Below are 6,678 nucleotides of genomic sequence, written 5' to 3' on the forward strand. Positions count from 1 at the left end.
GTACATTGGTGGTCTCTTCCCTGAAGTCTTTCTAATAATGGTTTTATTGTGTGATCAAGTGTGAATAGCAGGAAAGAGCCCTTTGTTAATGAGGAATCTAGGGACAGATCCTCTTAACTTCTAAGTCTACTCTAATTTTATTATTTTTCCAATTTAAAAAATATGAACAAAAAGCTCCTCTGATGCAAGTCAGTCACTTTACTAACTGAACTAAGTGTTGTATATTTTGTTCCATAAAAAGTTGTTTTTAACCTCTTAGATTAAATTAGAAAATGTATGCATACATGTTTTGCACCTGGAAAGCCCTCAGTAAATGCTGTTCCACTTTTTTCCTTAAAAGGCTGCTGCTCCTTCAATTTGGTGTGCTGACATCCAGTAGTGGTGCTGTGGCATTAGTGTGTGAGTTTCACAGGAGCCACACTGCTTAGTCTTGCATCCTGGCTCATCTGTAGCTCACCCTGTAACTTTGGGCAAGGTTACCTCACTGTCTTGTATTTCAGTTTTCTCATCTATAAAATTAAGATGATAATAATCATAGTGCCTGCCTTACAGGGACATTGCAAAAATTAAATGAGTTAGGCCCTTAGAAATGGGCCTGGTATATGCTAGGTACAGTTGGCCCTTGAACAAAATGAGTTTGAACTGTGTGGGTCCACTTATACTTGGATTTTATTCTGCCTCTGCCTGTCCAAGACAGTAAGAGCAACCCCTCTTCTTCCTCCTCCGCAGCCTACTGAATGTGAAGACTATGAAGATGAAGACCTTTATGATGATCCACTTTCACTTAATGAAGAGTCAACATATTTTCTCTTTCTTATGATTTTCTTAATCATGTTTTTTCTCTAGCTTACTTTAAGAATACAGTGTATAATACATATAACATATACAATATGTGTTAATTGACTGTTTATATTATCAATAAGGCTTCCAGTCAACAGTGGGCTATCAGCAGCTGAATTTTTGGGGAGTCAAAAATCATATGTGGATTTTTGACTTTGCAGGGCTCAGTGCCCATCATGTCCACATTGTTCAAAGCTCAACTGTACTTTATTACAGTGTCTTTTATTGTTAATTTGCAATCTAATAAGATCTTGACTGTTTTTTTTGGGCCTACCAGATCTGACTATAGATTTTTTGTTCTTGATACCTGTATAGGACAGGAATGATGATTAAAACATACTTCTCAATATGTGTCATTGCCAAGTCAGTTTCTCTTCCTGCATCCCTTCTAACACCAACATTAGGCCATGAGGCTTTGTGCCCATGGGAACAATGGCGTAGGGGAGGTCCTGTCCAAGAAATAAAGCACTTTAGGGGAGGAGAGTGCAGACCAAAGAGGAAGGCACAGATGTCGGATGCCTGTGTCCTCATGTCCTCCTCCTGTTAAGAGAATTCATGGAATACCAGTGGCTACTGTCATGCTCAACAAAGCAAGCACTGAGTTTAGTTACCTCCCAGGCCAAAGGAATACAGAGCAATGAATATACTTTCTGAAGAGGAAGAGTCAGGGGTTTCTGTGCACTAGGAAGGGAGGAGGTTCTTGGTGTTTATGGTGATTCATAATTGAAAGATTTTACTCTGGCAAAGTCCGAATGTGTCGTTAATCTGTGTATGCTTGGTTAAAACAAGCCCAGTTGCTCATTGGTTAGGAATGTTAGGTCCAGTAAGGGTCTGAGGAACTGGGGTCACTCCCAGTTCTTAGTTGCCCATCTGTGTTCTTTGGGTAGTGGTGGTGGTATTGCTAAAGGTCATGGTTATTTTACAACTTCAACTGGTTAAAATCTGTTGTAGTGAAACAAAGCAAGTGCAGCTGTCAGAAGAAAACATTGTTTTCTCCTTTGATAAGGTGGAGGCTTGGGAAGGAGGCTTGGGAAATAGAGCAGGTTGTGACAGATATACACTGCTATGAAAGGGAGCACACTGGGCTAGTGGCCCTTTCCTCTAGCTCCCCTGGTAATCTTGGGAAGGGAGGCTGCAAGACTTGAGGAGAAGCTGGCTTTGGCTTGGCAGTGTGTCCAAAGTGTCTGGGGAGCCATAGCAGCTTGGCTTTGGGGATCTGAGGCAGAGCTCCGAGCTCCCTGAAGCCTGCTGTAGTGTAGACTCTAGCAGAGAATAATTGCATAATGACCCCAAAGGCCAGATGGGACAAGTAGTATCCCAAAAGGCAAAAGGTCAGGAGTGGGCCAGACCAGCCACCAGCAATGAATAGGCCACACTGTGAAGGTCATAGCCCTCTTTTCCATCACCATGAGCTGTTTGGGGAGAGAGAATGAACAGAATTCTCTTTCTCTCTCAAAAAATGAAAGATCAAAAGACATGGTATGAAAGGGAAGAGCCTGAGATAATATTAATTGGCAAGTTTGTTTTTTCACCTGCTTCTCAACAGGATCCAAGCTTGGAGGAAAAATAGATCAGTCATAGGAAATGAGCCACACTTTCCTTGAAAAGCTGAGTAGTAGTGTGCAAATTTATGATTCTGCTATATACATATAATTCAATATTTATATGAAAACATTTAAACTTAATGTTCTATATAAGTGAACAAACCACTAAATTCCATTTCAGGGTCTTTATCACATGTTACCATTCCAGCCCTCTGTCTAATCGCCTCATGTGGCTATAGAGCTGTAAATGAGCCGTGAGTCCTCAGTGACCTGTGTGTCCTCTCTGTTCAGCCCTCTCGCAGGCTTCAGGTTGCTCAGGATCAAAGCCTCTGCTAGCTTTGTTTTCCCCTAGAAAGTCTCTTTCTTTTTGGTCTCTTCCTCTGAGTAACCAAGAAGAGGAGCAAGAGACTGCATCTACTTCTTCACTAAAATCAGAAGATTTTCTACCCAAGAGGGAATGTGCAAAACCCTCTTTCTTCTTGAAAAGAATAATAGGTGTGTAATTTGGGTCTCTCCAATCACATGAGTTTCTCTCTCACTTTTTCCCCCAAAGAGTGGAATGGAAGTGACTTTTTCCCTCTTCTGTTTGCTGTCTTAAGCTGGAAATTGCATGAAGCATGATCTGCAAGCAACAGAATGTTAGGTACTTAACTGAGGTTGTCCCTAAATGTGGCCTCAACAACGGCCTGTTTTCATTTCGTTAATTGGCCATACTTATACCAGGCATCATTCATTCGGGTCCTTTAGAAATGGTTTCTTAATGAGATTTAAAGTTATTCTGAACAAGGATTAACAGCATATGAAAATGTTTTCTTTACAATCGCACTAGGTAGAGGAATCTTGTTCCCATACTTTCTTCCTTTTTGTATATTCCTGTTTCCAGATAATCAGGGTCAACAGCAGTTTAACTCAAACTCAACTGACCTTTGCAAACTGCTTGTTATTTTACTGTGAGATGTTTTCCTGGCCCTTACCTACCTTAGAGAGAGCCAGTTAACCTACCCAATTTTTAAAGAATTCTCAATAGAGCAGGATTCCATGGCTTCCTTTGAGGTTTCAGCCTGTGGTTCCTCAAACATTAGGAAGCTATTTCTAATACTTTATACTCCAATCACTCATGTGGCTCTTTAAGACTCTTAGCTGGTCCTCAGCAGAGATGGAAAACAGCTGCTCTCCACCACCTGTGCCTGGGAACTCGTTCACATTTTGGAAGGCCATTGAATCATGCCTCAGCTTATGAAATGAAGTCTTACAAAATGGGGTTTTAGGAGATTAAACCAGATAAATGCTTGGAGTCTTTTGGTAGCTACAGTGGTCAGACATCCTGAATTTCAATAATAATAGTGTAACATTTATTATTTTGTGTCAGACACATGCATTCTATGTATGTATACTTTCTATGCAGTATATGGTATTGTGATTTCAACATATATTAGGAATAAAAAACTGAATAGAGAGGTGAGGTAACTTGTCCAAACATACACAGCTAGTAAGGATGGAGCTGGAATTAGAATCCAGGTAGTCTGATCTCAGAATCTGGGCCCTTAGCCACATTATCCCTGGGCATGTGTACATTTGTTCACTGATTTATCAAATATTAATTGAATGGCATGTCAGGCATTGCTGTTTTCCCAACAAAAATGGTTCCGACACTTAAAATACTTACAGTCTAGTGGGAGAGACAGATATGTAAACATAGAAATTTCTGCATAATGTGAGAACTGTTCTAAATATATGTACAAATAACTTTGTAGCTTCAATCCCTTAATAATATAGGAATTTCACATATTTAATTTTGAGGGAAGTATATAATATGTTCAAATTATATCATCCCTATAGGCTAAGATGAAAGTGAAGTTCACTGCTAGCTGTGTAGAGTAGCATACCTGTTGGCCAAGTTTAAAGTGGCCTTAAGATGTGGTGGATGCAGACAAAGTCTGGATGAACAAGGGTAATAGTGTACTGTGATCACAAATACCACCATGATCTATGAAAGGACGATGATCTGATTTAGACTTGTCAAATTGCCGTTGCAGAAATTCTTCCTGCTTCTCCATGCTCTTGATTTGGAGGCAGGAAAGGACTGTGAATGTTGCAGTGGAATGCGTTTGAAGGCAAGGGCCCCAGGTGAGGAGTGTATATGGTTTTGTGTGTTGCACATACGTGGGTGCCATCCCATGAGGCTCATTTTGGAATGTCTCTTTTCCCCAGTCTCCACTCCTAGCCTCTTTCACTTCCCCTTCCTCGCAATTACTCTTTATTGCCAAGAGAGGATTACGCAGAAGACAGCCTCTCCATGAAGCATCTTCCAAGTGGCTGATACTACGAAGACTCCATAAAGTCCCACTTACCAGCACAGGATGGAACAGATCCTATGTCAATACATCCAGACTTTTGGCTAGAAAATTTTAGCTAATTTTTGTGTTTCCCCAAACTGGTTCTTAGAAATCCAAGGCCTTGACTTTTAAAACTTGTCTCTGAGTTTTAAGGGCTCATTTTGGAATGTAAAAGATAATCATTGTTTTTCATTGTTTTAGTGTTCTACAATCATGATTTGGGGTCATGAGAAAACCTCATTGTCCTGGAGTGAAAATAATTTGAGTTTTGTGCTTCAAGATTTCATTCCACTTCTTTGAGTATTTGGATAAATGCCCATGAATTAAGTAAGAACCAATGAGAGCCTTAGAGTCATGATTTCTTTATTTAATTTTTCAGCTGCTTCTCTTTGCAAACAACAACAAACCAACCCCAAGCCCACAGATGGCGTTAGTCATCCTAATAATACACATCAATTAAAACTGTGAGTCGGGATCCAGCCTCATTTGCTTTGAGCAACAGGTATATTACTGACGAGTTGCAGATACATTGACGTTTTCTAAATCAAATTAACTTTTAAATGCACTGGAGTAGCTTGCAATTTAAAGGTAATTGATGTTAACCCCCTGAAATAAAGAGTTATTTGTAAAGAAAACAATCGTTCCCAATTTCTCACTTTGTAGATGCTGACTTTGTAGTCTTGGGGGAAGATACTGTAGTAAGAATGAGAAGACTTTCAGTTCCAGGCTCACATTTTCTGCTAGCTAGATGGTTGACTTTAAGTATGTCAGTTGAATCTCTCAGTGCCCCCAAACATCTCAGCTAAAATCTTGGGACTTGCTCAATCAACAAACATTTATTTAGGACCTTCTATGGGATACAGAGGTGAGATCAAAGTCCTAGCCCTCAAAGCACTCACAGATGAATTAGGAAAGTAGTAAGTGACCCAGGGCAACCCAGGATAGTCATTTCTCCAGGTGCTCTTGGTGTGTCATTGTGGCCCCCGACTTTGCCTACCAGGGAAGGAGGTTGTCAGGAAGGCTCCGAAGGAGGGGGCTCTATCAGTGAAAAAACCATGGTCCAGAGAGGTTAATCAATTTTCCTAAATCCTCTTCAAGTTCAGATTTCCAGGCTGATGGTCTTTTTCTTCAAATAGGAGAACACAGTTTAAAATGTAAAGCTTTTTAATTATTACATTGAGGGTATATTTGTGGTTAATAAAAATGTCAATATAATAACTGATATTTTGTGCCAGGCATTTTATATAAGAGGTTACGTGTGTTTATTCATTAAATTCTCTTAATGGCCCTAGGAAGTAGATATTTGGAAGATGCTAAGGCACAGTGTTCAAATAACTCATCCAACGTTACACAGCTAATGATGGAACTGGGAGAGCATCGAGGCAGGTGCTTTATATATGTTGTCTTTAATCCTTAAAACAACTTGGAGAGGGGGTTTGATTAGCTCACTTTATAGATCAGGAAATGGAGGCACAGAAAATACAAGTAACTACCCCAGAACCACACATAGAAAGTGGAGGACCTGGCATTTGAACTTATGCAGTCTTGCCTGTACCCTTATCTCTTGTTCACTTAATTTAAAGTGGGTGAACCTGTACTGCAATACCAAGCAGGACCACTGAACTTTATTTCGAGTCTTGTGCTGTCTCAGCTAGGTGATTCTGTGTGCCTCTCTTTCCGAAGTACGACCAAGGGATATTACTTGTTGTCTCAAGTGTTTATGTGTATGCCTATTTTTTCCCACTAGACTTATGACTTTCAGGGACTGGGATGATATTATAACTTACTTATTTTTGTATTTCTGGCACCTTGCACAGTACCCATGCCTAATAAGGGCTCAATATTCAAAACAGAACTGAGTGAATAATTTCCCATCGTGAGAACTTCAGGAGAACTTGCAAAAAATGTCCACAAATTATATTTGGTCTAGAGATTATCATGTGAGCTCATTCTCTTGT

The sequence above is a fragment of the Pan paniscus genome, chromosome 1 (genome assembly GCF_029289425.2).
Source record: "Pan paniscus chromosome 1, NHGRI_mPanPan1-v2.0_pri, whole genome shotgun sequence".
Lineage (NCBI taxonomy): Eukaryota > Metazoa > Chordata > Mammalia > Primates > Hominidae > Pan > Pan paniscus.